Source organism: Stegostoma tigrinum, chromosome 30 (assembly GCF_030684315.1).
Source record: "Stegostoma tigrinum isolate sSteTig4 chromosome 30, sSteTig4.hap1, whole genome shotgun sequence".
Taxonomy (NCBI): domain Eukaryota; kingdom Metazoa; phylum Chordata; class Chondrichthyes; order Orectolobiformes; family Stegostomatidae; genus Stegostoma; species Stegostoma tigrinum.
Genome location: NC_081383.1, coordinates 43,048,323 through 43,063,454, shown reverse-complemented (window position 1 = coordinate 43,063,454; position 15,132 = coordinate 43,048,323). Strand labels below are relative to the sequence as shown.

The window sequence follows — 15,132 nt, the reverse complement described above, 5'->3', positions numbered from 1 at the left end:
CATTGATCACCTGTTGTTTTACCATTAATATATTTGGTTATCCCTGTGAATGTCTCTGTCCCAGCATGTTGAAATAGCATTACCTAAATGCAGAACCTTAATTGTTTGGCATTTCATCTTTTCACATTCACTGTTGAATGCTACAAGGTAACTGTTTACATGTCATTAGGTTGTGAACTAAGCTAGTTCATGACTAAATCTGGACGGCTTGCCTGCTGTTGGGTCTGGAATATGTTGCTGCAGAATACTGCCTTATGTCAGAACCTTTGTATAAAGAGCACTTGTTTCAGTCATGCACTCAAACGTGTCTTTCAGTTGTAAAGTTTTACTTGCATATCAATTATGTAGTTCTTCTAGTTTAATTTTCTGGGATTACTTTTCCATTTTAGCTTTTCCTTTGAGCTATAGGGCTTAAAGTGTAATTTCTGACATTTACTATACTGTCTACCCTTTTCTTTGTTTCTGAACCATTTGTACCACTGCTTACACATGTGCCCTCACCTCCATTCACTATTTTAAAGCCTTTATGACCATTCTATTTATCCTTAAACTCCTAGTCTCAACACAGTTCAGAGGAACTCATCCCAGTGATGCAGTTCCTTAACGTTATTGTTCTAGTGTCAACATCTTATGAGATGGGAACTCTTTTCCATCTTGCCTCTGCAGCCATATGTTCACCTCCCTAGTATGCCAATTTGCATGTGGCTTGGGTAATAATCCAGAGCTGGTAATCTTTGAGTCCTGTTATTTCTTCACTTTCTTACAAGGCCTCAACATTTCCTAGTTTATACTGTGCCCAATTGCAGGACTAATTTTTGGGGACCTATAGATACTCCCGTTGAGGACTTCTTTCCCTTGCTGTTTCTTATCTCTATCCAGACTGATTCACATCTTGATCTCCAGCGCTAATATCATTTCTCACTATGACACTGATCTCTTCCCCCTACTAACAAAGCTAAACTATCACCTTTTCCTTCTTGCCTCAGATTCTGAAACATTGAGTACCCTTTTATATTCAAATCCCAAATTTGTTCTCTCTGCAACCATGTCTTGGTAACCATCCCAAATCATGCCCGTTTATCTCTGTTTTTGCTGTTAACTCATTAATTTTACTCCAAATGCTTCGTGATTTCAATACAAAGCCTTTAAGTTTTCTGAGCATTTTATTTCATAATTACCCGTGCAACTGAACTCCTTGCCTGTCCCCATTATTTAGTTTAAAGCCCTATCAAGCCACATCAGTCAACCCTGTTCAGAACTTGTACTTGTCTATAACTTGTGTTTGAGCCCTGGAGCAAATTGCAAATACTTCTTCCCCTCCCTTACGTGTCACTGTATCACTAACTGTCGGTATTGTTGTGACTCTGAACAGGAGAGATGAACAATGGAGACCCCCTTGTTTACATTTCTAAATATGGTTTCACTGTCCACACTGCAATTCAGACTCTTAGCCTGCCCTTCCATTTCTTGGTCTAGTTTATTTATATCTATTTTTTATTGCTTCCAGCTCACCTGCATGTTTTTTTGTATTTATTCATGGGATGTGGGCATTGCTCGCTGGGCCAGCATTTATTGCTGTTGCCCAGAAGGTGGTTAAAAGTCAGCCACATTACTGTGGTTCTGGAGACACATGAAAGTGAAACCAAGTGAAAGATGGCAGATTTCCTTCCCTAAGGTGGATTTTTATGTCAATCGTTAGACTTTTAATTACAGGTTTTAATTTTCATTAATTGAAATCAATTCCACCATCTGTCAAGGTGGTCCCCAGAATATTACCTTGATCTCTGGATTGTCACTGGATTACTCTGGAATACCGCTACACCATTGCTTCCATTGCATTACTAAGTGCTAAGCAGTAAACCATTGGGGAAAATTTAAATATTTAGTTGCTTTAGGCATATATGCACCTCAAGTGTTGGAGGCAAAAAGCAACGCTACCTTCACCCCCATACTGAATTCCCAACAGCACATTTCTGATTTTTACACTGTTTACATTTCAACTCATTTACAATAATTTTGTTCAGCTGTTGGGCACTTCACTGTTGCAGTATCATTTCTGTGCCTTTTCTTTAAACTTATAATAACTGTATTTACTTAAAGAGATTAGCACTGTGAGAAATGGAATTTATAGAAAATATTTGAATACATGCCTACTTTAGAATTTTTGAAGATATGCTCAAGAAACCTTTATTTTAAATCCCTGGTTCCTATAAATGCTTTGAAGTATTTGGGGCGGAGCTTACATGGTTTCCGGGAGAAGGCCCAGTTTAAGTCCGTGAATATTGCGATTTGTGTTGCAAAGTTTTTAATCCCCTTTTGAGTCAAGATAATTATGTATGTGTACCTTTATAGCAATTCAGTAGGAGACCCCATCGCAGCATGAGACCTTAAGGGAGGTCATGTTAGCCAAATTCCAGATGATTTTTCCCTTTAAGGCAAGCGCATAATAAATATTCCTTTAATCTGAGTAAATTGGTTAAGGGCAAATGTTGCTCCTCTTCTGATTCTGAATAGCTGTACAGCAAGTAGTTTCAAAGCAAGTTGTGTGATGATGTTTATTTCAAAAGCTTAGCAGCTTATTCTTGGCACTTACTACAAAGAAGCAATAAAATATAACTGCTGACATTTTAAATATACCTGCAGGACTCACCATACTTGTCAGAGAGAAATAGTACTGTAATCATGCAGATCGTGTCAATAAACAGGAAAAGTGGGTTTTTCCTATTTTCGTTCAAAATTGCATGTTTGAATAAAATGCAAACCTTAGTCCTAGTGAAGTACACCAGATCTCCAGCAGCCTGAACTGGACATGTAAATCATAATCATATAAAGATACAAGTGGCAAAGTACTACTGATCAATGGAAACTTAACTTTATAAGGTGTTATCTGCTGTTCTCCTCCTTGAAAATTGTTATTCATGCAAGGATCTAGTTCCTGTCTCCCCTCATAAGCCTCCTATATCAATAACATAGGCAAGTGTGCTTTGAATAAATTCAGTGAATCTGCCTCCACTGCTTTTTAGTCAAGAAAATTCCACAGACTAATGACTCTTTGGGAGGAAAAATAATTCTTTCATCTCTATCTAAAATATCTGTTCTTCCAGTTCTTGTGTCCCTCTCTTTCGTATGATAAGTCCTTCATTCAAGGAATGAGTGGAGTGAACCTTCTCTGAACCATATTTAATTTATTCTTTTTCATAAAATGTGGACAGCACTGATAAGGCCAGAATTTATTGGTGGTGCCTGGTTGTCCTTGAGTTGAGTGCCTTTTTAGAGCACGTTTGAGGGCAGTTAAGAGTCAACCATATTACTGTAAATCTGAAATCACCAGTAGACCAAACCATCTAAGGATGGCACGTTTCCATCTGTAAAGGACAGTAGTGAACCAGATGGATTTTTTGTACAACAAGTGATAGTTTCACGTTACCATTGCCATAGACAACTTCTTGATTCCAGATTTAACAGGGTGGAGACGATGGCCTAGTGGTATTATCACTGGACTGTTAATCTAGCGACCCAAATAACTTTGTGGAGTTTGAATCCTGCCACATCAGATGGCGGAATTTGAATTCAATAAATATCTGGAATTAGGAATCTAGTGATGACAATGAATCTGTTGTCAATTGGTGGAAAAACCCATCTGGTTCACTAATGTCCTTTAGGGAAGAAACCTGCCAACCTTTACCTGGTCTGGCCTACGTATGACTCCAGACCCACAGCAATGTAGTTGACTCTTAATAGCCCCCTGGGCAATTGGGGATAGGCAACGAATGCTGATCTAGCCAGTGACGACCTCATCCTGTCAATGAATAAAGAAAAAAAATCATTTATTAATTTGAATTTGAATTCTAGTAGCTACCATGGTTGAATTGAATCTATTTCCTCGGAATCTGGGCCTTTGGATTACTAGCCCAGTGACACTACCACTACCTCTCCTGAATGCAATTAATGTGTATAAATGAATGCAGTGGTTTTTCAATAAAGTAACCAAAACTGTACACAGGACTCCAAATGTGGCCTCACCAGTCCTATGTTCAGCTTCGCCAAAACTTCCCAACATTTGTATTCCAATCCCTTACAATAACCATCAGTGCTCCAGAATCGCACAACTGTTGTGGCACAGGAAGTCATTCACCCCATTATACCTCTCCCATCTCTTCGAACAAGTGTCATTACCTAGTGCCAATCTCCTAGTTTTTCTTTATACTCTTGCATCCTATTTCTATTCAAGTAATCATCAAAGTCCTCCACTTTCTTTCCTCATCAGTTACTGTGACTACATACAAAACTTTTGTGATTCATGTACCAGTACACCCAGACTACCAAGTTCTGCAATATGAATGCAAGTTCTTATTTTCTTATTGAAACCTAATATAACTAACATGGGCCGAGGAGTTGGCCATTCAGCCCTTGAGCCCGTTCTGCTGCAGTTTAGTGCAGTCATGGCTGCTATGCATCCTAACTCTTTGCACCCACTTAATATCATAGATCTGAATATCTTTGACTAGCAAAAATCTATTGATCTAGGATTTAAAATGATACTCGTTTGGTTCAGAATAAGTAACCACACAGTTACCAGCATTCAAATCCATCTAGTGCAGTTTGTCCATTTGCTTAACCCATCACATTGTAGTTTTAAGCTATTGTCTGGATTACTTACTGTGCTGCCAATTCAAGGTGTCGTTGGTAGATTTAGAAAAGTTGTGCTATCTAAGTAATTAATTCATGCTTGTAGTGAATAGTTGAGACAGCAGCAGAGATCAAGTGGGAACATCATACTTCCATACAACGCAACTATATGCCCATTATCCCCATTTCTGTCTTTTAAACAACTCCTAAACAAGTTAAATGTATGAGCTTTAATGTTAGGTAACTTTTATTTTGTATTATTGATTACCTGCTGGAATACCGTAGAATCAGAATTTTCTCAAAAAATGAAAATATTTAATTAAATAAGACCTAACCACTACAAATCAATGTTGGCTGTCTAAACAGATACATTTTTCTTTGAGTTCAGTCACTCTGTCTTTCATTATAGTTTCCATTAACTTCCTCACAACAGATTTTACGCTCTCTCACGCACGCACTCTCTTCCTCTCGCGCGCGCGCGCGCGCTGTCTCTCTCTCTCTCTCCCCCCCCCCCCCCTCGGTCTCTCACTCGCTCTCTCGCTCTCTCTCTCGCGCGCGCGCTCTCTCGCTCTCTCTCTCTCGCGCGCGCTCTCTCGCTCTCTCTCGCGCGCGCGCGCTCTCTCGCTCTCTCTCGCGCGCGCGCGCTCTCTCGCTCTCTCTCGCGCGCGCGCGCTCTCTCGCTCTCTCTCTCGCGCGCGCGCTCTCTCGCTCTCTCTCTCGCGCGCGCTCTCTCTCGCTCTCTCTCTCTCGCGCGCTCTCTCTCGCTCTCTCTCGCTCTCTCTCTCTCTCGCGCGCTCTTTGGCTCTCGCGCGCTCTCACGCTCTCACGCGCGCGCTCTCTGGCTCTCCCTCGCGCGCGCGCTCTCTCGCTCTCCTGCTCTCGCTCTCCTGCTCTCGCGCTCTCTCTCGCGCTCTCTCTCCCTCGCGCTCGCTCTCTCGCTCTCCCTCGCGCTCGCTCTCCCTCGCGCTCTCTGTCTCTCGCTCTCCCTCGCGCGCGCGCTCCCTCGCTCTCCCTGTCTCTCGCGCTCCCTGTCTCTCGCGCTCTCGCTCGCTCTCTCGCGCTGTCTCTTGCTCACTCTCGCGCGCTCTGCCCCTCGCACGCTCTGCCCCTCGCGCGCTCTGCCCCTCGCGCGCTCTGCCCCTCGCGCGCGCTCTCTCTCTCTCCCTCCTCCCTCCTTGCCCCCGCCCTCTCCCCCGCCCCCGCCCTCTCCCCCTCCCCCTCCCTTGCTCTCTCTCACGCATTTGTTCTCATGGTGTGTGTTTTTATTTGAATATGTGATTGCTGTAATTCCCTGTGGTAGCATCTTAACCAGGGCCAATCTTGCTTGAGATAAACTAATTAAATTGTCTCTGAAGATATCTCTTCTCTGTGTTTGTCCGTATCTAATGATTTACTGCACTGTGCAGTATGGAAAAAAAGACTTTGAGAAACACATCTTACGTGTGTGAAAAGTGTTTTAATTCAGCAGGGGTAGATGGAGTTCTGAAAGCAGTGTCTTCAATTTTAAAGTTGGTAAATTGGAAAGTTAAATACAAGTCCCGATATTAATAGTCATATGTGTGAGCATTGGGTGGTGCCGGTTCCCAGCATTAATGAAAGTTTAAAATTAGGTGAGATTGTCACATCATAGACGTGCCCAGCAGATAGTATAAAGCAGGATTTCCTATTGGTTTTCGCACATCTCTCCCACTCCATTGTGCTATCTATCATACTCATGCTATGCTGCAATTCCGTTCCATTCTGTTCACGCATTGCTGTTATCACCATTCAGTCCTACAGTTGAGAAGCTTGGTTATTCTTCTGTTTATTGCTAGTTCCTTTTGCTTCAGCAGACCTCCACCAAAATACTAGACACCTCAGAACACTCCATGTGTCACAGATGCTTTGAAAATGCAGCCACTGGTGTACGTGGAATCAAATTTACACATGCACAATCTCTCCTGCTCTCATTAGCGGTGTTAATTGAGGGATGAATATCAGCCAGGCCACCAGGCAAATTCATATTTTCAAACAGTGGTGTGAATTTTTACATCCATTTAAGCATATTACCAAAGATGTAATAATTATGTACAAAAAGTTACCACTGGATTTACATTTTTCAATGTTACTGTAACTAGTAATTTTGAAATTTAATATGAAATTAACAAATAATCAATGTAATTGAAGGAATTACTATGTTAACAACTACTTGGCAGACATCCATTTTTTAAAATTTGAAGCTAAATAAATAACGTTAACCCTAGATGAGGGCATTCTATTATTGATAAAGGGAATCCCTTATATCTGGATAGAGCTGAGAAGTAAAAATAGGATGATTACTTTGCTGGGCTTGGCAGACCTTCCAACAGTCAGAGGGAGATACAGGAGTAGATGTGTTGGCAAATCACAAAGGTGTGAGAGTAATGGGGATTTATGGGGAGTAATAGTAGAAGGAGATTTTAACTTTGCTAACATTAGCTGGGAAAGCTTTTCATATGAAAGGATTAGAAGGGGTGGAATTTTTAAAAAGGACCCAAGAGAACGTTTTGTGCCAATGTATCGATTGCCCTACCAAAGGTGGTGCAGTTCTATTCTTAATCCCAAGGATAGAAGCCAGTGAAGTGTTTGAAGTGTGAGTGGGTGAATGTTTTGATGATAGTGACCATAGCCCTGTAAGTTTCAAATCATTATGGAAAGGGATAAAGATTGTGCAGAAATTGTGTCTTACTTGGAGGAAGGTCAATTTCAATATCAGGATCTGGCATAGAGAGGGAGGTAAATCTACACTTGAAAAGTGGGAGTAATCTTGTGAGAGTTCAGGGTCAGAGTGTTCATCTAAGAGTGATGTCCAGAGAACCCTGCATGTCAAGGGATATCATGAGTTTGATAAACAAAAAGAAGGAAGCATATGTTAGGTACAGATCATTAAAAACAAACCAGGCCCCTCAGAAGTGTAGGGGTATGCTTTAAAAAGTAAATAAGAGGACAAAGAGAGGTGATGAAATATCTTTGGATTAAGGACAACTCCAAGGCATTTTATAAGTATATTAAGAGTAAGAGGATTACCTTGGAAAGAGGGGAGCCTATTAGAGACCAAAGGGATAAACTGTGTGTGGAACTAGCAGACGTGGGTGAGGTCTGAAATGAAATTGCCTTCATAAATACAAAAGACGACAGTGGAGCTAGAGATTTCATTTGGAATGGTGAAGATCTAGAGCATGTTAAACTTAATATAGGAGAGATATTAGATGTTTTAGCAGGCACAAAAATGCATAAATCCTCAGGGCCTGATGGGACGTATTCCAGGCTGCTGCAGGAGGTAAGGGAAGAGGTTGCTGGGGACCTGGTGGAGATATTTAATACTTTGCTGACCACCGGTGAAGTTCTAGATAACTGGAGGATAGCTAATGTAATTCCTTTGTACAAGAAAGATAGCAGGGACAGGCCACGTAATTAAAGACCAACCAGTCTGATGTCAGTGATGGAAAAATTATTGGAAACAATTCTGAAGGTTAGGGTTAATCAACATGTGGAAAGGCAGGGATAATCAGTGTAGATTTGTTGAAGGGTGATCCTGATTAGATCTGACCAGTTTCATTGGGTTTTTTAAAAAGTAGCTGAGTATATGGATGACAGTAGTACATTTTATGTGGTTTGCATGGATGAGGCTTTTGATAAGTTCACATGTGAAAGGCTCATCCAAAAGGTAAGAGCCAGAGGAATCCAAAACAATTTGGCAGACTGGATCCAAAATTGACTTGTAAGTAGGAGGCAAAGAGTGATGGTGGGGGTTGTTTTTGTGAATGGAAAGCTGTGACCAGCAGCATGCCATAGGGATTGGCGCAGGATCCTTGCTGTATGTTGCATACATTAACAATTAGGGTATAATTACTAAGTTTCCAGATTACATGCTATTGATGTTGGGAGGATGGTCTCAGGCTACCGTATGACATTGATCAGCTGGTAAATTGGGCAAAGTAATAGCAGATGAATTTAATTTTGATAAGAGTATGGTGATGCATTTTGAAAACTCTAATAAAGGAAGGAGATACACAATGCTTGGTAGGTTTCTAGCGAGTTCTGAGGAACAAAAGGACCTTGGTACACAAGCCTATAGATCCCTGAAGGTATCAACACAGGTTAACAGGCTGGTGAAGAAGGCATGTGGGATGCTTGACTTCATTACCTAGGGTGTAGAATATAGAAGCAAGGAACTTGTATTGCAACACTGGTGAGGCCACAGATGGAATACTGTGTGCATTTCTGGTCATCACATTGTTGGAAGGATGCGATTGTATGGAGAGACTGCAGAAGAGATTCACCAGCATGTTGCCTGGAATGGAATATCTCAGTTATGAGGAGAGACTGGATACGCTTAGTTTGTTTTCCCTGGAACATGGGAGGTTGAGGAAAGGATCTCACTAGCGTACAAAATTGTAACATGCATAGACAGGTTGATCATGAGAATCTTTTCCCCATGGCAGAAATGTCTTAAGACCAGGTGGTCTCAGTTTAAGAGACGGAGTAAGCGTTTTAGAGGGGATCTGAGGAACAGTGTTTTCATTCTGAGGTTGGTGGAACTGTGGAACATGTTACCTGAGTGGTGGAGGCTGGTATTCTTGTAATATTTAAGTAGCGTTTGGATGAACATTTAAAATGCAAGGGCATAATAGGGCATGGAGGAAGTGTAGGTAAATAGTTTGGCATTTGTTGGCCGACATGGACGTGGTGGACTGAAGGGCCTTTTTCTATGCTGTATGAATCTAAGCCAATAAATATAAAGAGGAATAAAGAAGTTTTTGTGCCTGCTTTAGGTCCATATGCACTGTTTAAGTTTAAACCACATGCTGTTGTAAAGAATTGCTGCTCTAGATAATAAAAACTGCAAACTGTATTTCTTCAAATCTTGGGGGCTTTCATATTTTAAGTAAATATATCTATCTAACATCTAATTTTAACACCGAATAACCCATCATCTACTCTGCATCTTTGACCGAACCATACTGTGGACATTGAATTTTTTTTTCTGTTCTGCATTTAACACAAATTCCACATGCAACTTGGCTGATAAAATTTAAGTTATGGTTGGATTTTTAAAATTAAAACTGCCCCTTTCCCGTTCCAAGGCACAGCTCTTATTCTGTGATTTCATTCTGCCTCACTGAGCCAGTTCCAAGGTGGAGATGTGCAGTATTACCTCAATGCTAACTGACTGTCATGGTTCGGGTATATGACTCTCATTGTGATAGCACAACTAAGGATGCCTGAGGTATTAAGTGGTTTGAAAGTTGTGGCTGCACTACCACAGCACCGGATATTGGTGCCCCACTATGTACCATAGCACCATCTCCATGACTAGTCTCAATCTCAAAGACTGTACAGATTAACCTCTGATTGGTAAAGGTGGTCGTAGTCTTTTGGAATATCTAATTTCTAACATTGTTTTTGTTGTACGTGTTTAATGCAGTAAAATTGACCTGTTCTGGTTGATGTAGAAAAATTAGTTAGTGAACATCTTTTCACAAAGCAAAAACTCTGCTGATTTGGAGACATTGCAAGCTTTGTATTGTAAACCCAGAATGCATTATTGGAATGAATTATTTTGTGTTCTTCTGAGTTTGTGACCCTGTGTCAATTCATTTAGCCTAGCATAAACCAGATAAAACTCCCTACACTGTAACCAATTCTAACAGTAATCCTGAACCGGACTATTTTTCAACTGCTGACATTATGTAATCATGATGGCCTGTAATAGACAGTATTATGTTGTGGCTCCTACGTTTTGAACAACAACTTGTGATGGTGCTCAATTCTCATGATATTGACTCATTGCTAATGAAGAGAGAGTATTGAATGTCCAAGTCAATATGTGACTGAGTAATGCTTCCATGGCATCTCTACTACTAAACGTTTTGTTGGTAAAGGTCACCAAGAAAAGTGTTGCTGTTTGATCATCATTGGTGAGTTACCGTAGTGCATCCTGTAGGCCAGTGATGAAAGGGTAGGTGTAGGTTTAATCCCAGTCTAGTGAACGTACTGTTGCACGTTGTATAGGTTAATTCCAAGTGATGTTACAGCAACACTTGTCCAAACAAGTTGAGAGTATTGCTATCAAGCTTCTCATTTGATCATTGTACCTGGTAAAGCTTTGAGGAGACATGCAGTGATCTGAGGAATGTTTGCATCAATCATGCTGTTCTAACAAATGTTTTGCTGTGGTTGGCCTAGTTAAGCTCGTAGGATCTGTACTAATTGTCTGAAGTCAATGTGCTATGTGTACCATGCATCAATGCTTTTACTTGACAATAATATTTGTTTTGTGCTTGATGTGGTTGTCTGAGGTGTCTTGTTTAACTTATTGGTCTTGGTGTTACAAACATCTGCTATTTATTAGTGTGTTTCCGATTAGAATCCGTTGCTATTTACAACTGTACATGGAAGTTTTTCTTACTCTTCAGCTCTGTTGAATATTTGTTACATTGATGCCTGCCCATAATAGAAACAACAGCACCTTGTAAATTGTTTCACCCACAAATAAGCATTGTATATCATGCTTCCTTTTTACCCAAATTCCATATTTGAATTCACTAAATTAGGTTTCGTTAGTCTTAAATTGTACCCATGTGACTGACAGAGTTAGGTTATCCTCCTTGTCCTTTTAGATCCATGGACAACCTTTGACTTGTTTTTTTTAAAGTTATTCGCAGGATGTGGGCAACACTGGTTAAGCCAGCATTTAGTGAATCACCTGTAACTGCCCAGGGGAAGGTGGTCATGAGCTGCCACCTTGAACCACTACAGTCCATCTAATCTGCGCATCCTTGGACTGTGGGAGGAAACCGACGCACATACGAGAATGATGAAACTCCACACAGACAATCACCCAAGGCTGGAATCGAACCCGGCTCCCTGGCCCCTGGCCCTGTGAGGCATCAATGCTAACCACTGTGCCACAGTAAACTACCAGAGGGAAAAAAAAATCACTGTGTGTACCTGGCCTCTAGAACTGCGACAGTTCTAGAAGGCAGTTCACTGCCACTATTTAGAGATAGGAAATAAATGTGGGACTCGCCAGCGATGCTCATGTCCCAAGAATAAATTTTAAAAATCTTTCCTCAGAAACTAATACGCATCCAATTCAGACTGGGTGACTTTTTGATTTTAAATGCTATCAACCTTTTGTGTACTATGTATTTGCTTATTTTATCCTGTTCAGTATCGTAAGTATCTCTTGATTGTGACATTTTCAATGTACTGTTTGGTAACTACAGATGTACAATGCTTATTTAAATCCTCCACCCTAACTCCTTTTTGCACTCTAAACATACCAGCCTTGAAATACCCTTTCCCACTGTTCAAAAAACCCTTTTTTTCTGCTTTCTATATTCAGCCTGGCTCTATACTGAATTATAAACCAGATATTTATCAGAAACCACCTGTTTCTGTTTAATTTGCAGTTATCAGGATTTTAGGTTTAGATGTGTTTCCTATTATTATGGATGCCTTGTATTGCAGGTCTGTGTTTGAACACTTGCTGTATCTTATAAATGTATGGTACATCTCTGTCTGAATTTGGATAAAATAAGTGCTTCAGACGATATGTAGTTTTTCCCTGGAGGTCTGAGACTTGTAACACAGCATGTATTTATTTGTTAGCGGAGGGGTTCAGTCTGGTTTTGGTATGTGTGGTTTAGGTTCTGAAGGTGAATGGTTAGAGCGAGGGAAGTAGAGTGGGACTCTAAAGACTGCCCGCCTAAATCAAATTAAAAGAAGCAAGACAATGCAAGTATGAGAAATATATTTAAAATATGTTATCAAATTGATAAGATGTTGAAAATAAAACTTGAAGACTAAAGGGGTTAAAACGAATCACTCATAAAAGTTGGAGAAATTCGGATTTCAATCACACTGTGACCACGTTGCTAGAACCTACATTACATACCAACAGATTACTGTTTACATTGGAAAATTACTAGTTTATATGTTTACATAGGTTGTCTTAATTATAAACAGGGATGTAGGCAGGAGGTGCTTGCATATGCAGGATTTCACTTTAATGTGTAGTGTTATGCCTGGTAGATATGAGCATATGACATGTTGATCATATTGCATAAAAAATAATGGTTGGTGTTGAGGAGAATCGGTGCTAGTTGAGAGTAGCCTGGTGCTTTGAGTACACACTGTTTATTTCTCGCTCAAGAAACCCTTCTGCATTTGTATTCATAAGCCAATTTCCACCTTTATCTTATTCCTCCCTTGAATTACAATGTCACATACAAGGAATTAGTGTCATTGCAGGACCCAGCGAAAAATGGACGTGTCTGGCCAATATTTGGGAAAATCTGCTTGGTTTATTTCTGTGTAACCCATTCCGTGCAAGACCCATACCACAAGATCAGCAACTAAAACCCAGTATCAAGGCAGCGTCAGCATTGACCAGAATTCATTGAGTGATTTTATTGGATCACAGAATTTTGACCTTCAGAAAAGTTTGCATTGTAATTGTGTGAACCTGTACAAATAGTAACTCCAGTTATGTCTTTATAGAAGTAGACAATGTGAATTTGAAACTTTGTAAGATTATTTACTACCAAGTTAAATATCACAAGTGGATAAATATCTCACGTGAAATGATTTGTTTTGGGTAGATTGTAAGTGAATCGCCAAAGGAGAACCCTTATTTAACAGAGCCAGTGGTTTACATTCGTCTGATTTCTGTGAATATTGACTGATGTTGGTGCACACTGCTCTGGAGAAATACCTTTATTGGTTGAATGAGCTCATTTAGGCTATTTAAAGGTGGACAAGTCAATTTCATAGAATCTGCTTTTTTTGAAAAGGTACATGTGAGAAATAGGAATGGGGTCTATCATTGCCTTGTTATTTTGGTCCGTGAAAGGTCTCAGCGTTTCTGCCATTGGCACCTGAAGAATCTCCTCATAATAGAAAAGTTTCTGATTGTCACTTATGTTAGTCCACTTGGTTCTGTGTGCTTTCCAAAGCGGGCACAAAGTGGCTGCAAAGATGCAAAAGCATGTTAAGTGAGTAGGCAACAAGTTGGCAGATTAAGTATAATGTGAAGAAATGAGAGGTTAAACACTTTAGAGTCATAAATATTGATGTTTAAAAGAACTTATGTGTAAAGCACTTGAACAAATTACACAGACAGCATGGAGGCAGTAAGCAATGGGAAAGACAAACAGCAGTATTGCGGTTGCTCAGCGTTTTGGTGATCAACACATAGGACACTGTGCAGGCTTGTTCTTATAGTCTTATACTTGCATTTTGAACAGTAAAGCAAAAGTATACTATATTGACTCTTCAATCTCTCCCCCATCTCAGTTCCCCTTTTAGGCCCCAACTTTTTCAGTCTTCAGGCCCCTGTATATCTCATAAGATGGTATACATTAAAAGAAGATGGCCAGGCGGTCTAGGAGATGGAGCAGACATGATAACAGCTGGTTGAATTGTGTCAAGTAGTCCACAGGCTTTGAGGTGAGGTCGGAAGGGCAGCAGAGAGAGAATTATTTAAGAAAATGATTTACCAAAAAAGAAGTTTGTTTTTGCCTTCCAAAACGTTCCTGGAACAGTGGGCTGTTTTATGAAATGAAAGCACAAAGTCCGACATTGTTTTAAGAGGTCCAGCCAGATCTGGACTATTTGTCCATCAATTCCTTTTAAATCTGTGCCACTTGAATAAAAACCGAAAAAAAAAACTGCAGATGCTGTAAATCAGGAACAAAATCAGAAGTTGCTGGAAAAGCTCAGCTGGTCTGACAGCATCTGTGAATAAAAATCAGAGTTAACATTTCAGGACTGGTGACTCTTCCTCAGAACTGATGGTAGGTAGGGAAATGTCTGCCATTACACGCATTAGTCACCAACAATACCCATTAACAGCTACTCACCCTCCTAGCCAGATTGTTATCACTACTTTGTCTGTCCTACTCTTCTTCTCTCTCATTGGTCTGTACATCCACGTATCGTTTACTTCTTTACCCCCCCCCCCCCCCCCCCCCCCACCCACCCAACCTTCAGCATACAAACTAACATTTTCGTAACTCCTGTCAGTCCTGAGGAAGGGGAACCAGACCTGAAATGTTAACCCTAATTCTTCTTCACAGATGCTGCCAGACCTGCTGAGCTTTTCTAGCAAATTCTGACTTTGCTCCTGTGCCCTGTGAATTTAGGCGAGGGATGATAGCGGCAGAGATGTTATGGTGAACAGAAGGCCAAAAGCTAGAAATTGTAAGTAAACTGAGGATTTCTTTTTCCCAGGGATGGATTTAGAATAAGGTATGGTGTGTGAAGGCAGGCAATTTGATCAATAATGGTATAGGGAATTGATCAGATATCCTTGTATCAGAGATAATGGGAACTGCAGATGCTGCTTTTCTGATGAAGGGTCTAGGCCCGAAACATCAGCTTTTGTGCTCCTAAGATGTTGCTTGGCCTGCTGTGTTCATCCAGCCCCACACTTTGTTATCTCGTTGATCAGATATTCTGTTGTCCATGATTGATATA

General features: G+C 40.5%; 1 protein-coding gene across 4 annotated transcripts in view; it reads left to right on the top strand.

The window, feature by feature from the left end:
• eps15l1a (epidermal growth factor receptor pathway substrate 15-like 1a) overlaps nt 1–15,132 on the top strand; it is a 336,507-nt gene that overhangs the window by 223,563 nt on the left and 97,812 nt on the right. The gene's annotated exons all lie outside the window — the stretch shown is intronic.